Raw genomic sequence first — 1,766 nt, forward strand, 5'->3', positions numbered from 1 at the left:
AAATACTTAAATTATTTTTTTAAAAGAAAACTGTACATCTAATGATTTTAGCTTGAGGTTTTGCAGCCATCCTCCTCTTAGGGAAAAAACTCAAATATTTATACAGAATTGTCTGAGTCTTGGACTTCAAAGGGGCTTAAGACTTTTCTAAATGTTCGGATGGTAACCATGATTTAAAATTTAAAAGACTTCATTAGTAATGGCCTGTATATTAATAACTTCAGCAATGTAATGGAACACAATATGAACCTTCTGATCAGACTATGCTTTCTATACTTTATGCCACAGCAGAACCAAATGTGGTAGAGCCATATAATTTGATGCTCAAGAAAGGAATTTGAGCCTTACATCTAATTTATTTTTTCTTTACAGGGCAATTCACCATAGATAGCTATGACAAGTCAAGAGGATTTTTTTCAGAAGTTTAATACAATAAGTAATGCTTAAAACATTTTAAAAAGTAGCCAGGCTTTTCTGTAATTCAAATAACAAATTGAAGATGTCCTCACTGTGGCTAATCTCCTCAACATGTAGTTTGCAGTGTCAGAGGTCAGTGGTTAGAACTTTGTCTTAGTCATCTGAGCTTTGTGGTCTGCAGGCATCTTAGGCTGAAGTTGAATTCCCAAGTCAAGTAGCTTTCCTCCCCCTGTTTACAAAAGAGGCTATGACCTTTTCTACAACAGGATGTTTGCAATAGAAATTTCAACTGTGGAATTTGCTTATTTGACTGGTCTAATACAATCTTGGTTGAGAGAGTTCAAAGTCAAAAACCTTTTATTTTGGTAAAGTTTGTGTATTATTTACTATGTATGAGTTACAGATGTAAAAAAAATATATCTAAATTATTTTTAACAAAATAATTTATTGGTCCAAGCTTCTAAAATGTCCAGAGCTACTTTTGACTTTAGGCATGGCTCAATCTTCGACTGAAACAATGCTGACAGGGCCGAGTTTCTTTCTGTCTCTGTATCTTGTCAAACACTCCTCTACTTGGCTCGACTCTCAGAAAGCCTCTCTTCTCGTGGTGACAAAATCCTATTGAACTGCCTTAGCAAAAGGTAGTTCCAATAGTTCCTGTGCCAGTCCCTGGTTTGTTACTGATATTGGATCAACAGTGGTTGTAAAGCTCTGCTGTGGCACAAAAAGTCGATGTATTCTAATAATGCAGACTTGGATGTCTTGCTTCATTCCTAGCACCAAGGCTGCATTATCAATGGAAGCATATAGACTTTATAGTTTCTAATATAAACTAGACCTTCAGCAGCAAAAAGAAGAACAAACTACTTCCGTAGTGATACCGCCTCTTAAACCCAAGGAGGGGTCGCTATGAGTCAGATCCGACTCCACGGCAGTGGGTTTTGGTTTGGTTTCTTTTACCAACTTGATGGTGTGGTATTAAAGAGTTCAGCTGCTAATTGAAAGGTCAGTGGTCTGAACCCACCAGCCTCTGCGGGAGAAAGATGTGGCAGTCTACTGTTGTAGATTATAGCCTTGGAAACCCTATGGGGAAATTCTACTCTGTCCTTTAAAGTCTCTATGAGTCAGAATTGACTCGAGGGCAATGGGTTTTTGGTTTATACTATCAATTTGCACCTTGTTCCCCTGTGACCCTCCTATCTCTTAAAGTCTGGTAAATGTTACCTAATCTGAGAGGCACAGGAATATTGCTGTTACTCAGCACATTTTCTTCTAAATCCACTGGATTTTCTATGTAAATAATTTATTTACATTCCCAAGGATTCAACTTCTAATTTCTAAAAGCCCCC

This window comes from Orycteropus afer, unplaced genomic scaffold (assembly GCF_000298275.1).
Source record: "Orycteropus afer afer isolate SDZICR_OR568_19922 unplaced genomic scaffold, OryAfe1.0 scaffold00468, whole genome shotgun sequence".
NCBI classification, from domain to species: Eukaryota; Metazoa; Chordata; class Mammalia; order Tubulidentata; family Orycteropodidae; genus Orycteropus; species Orycteropus afer.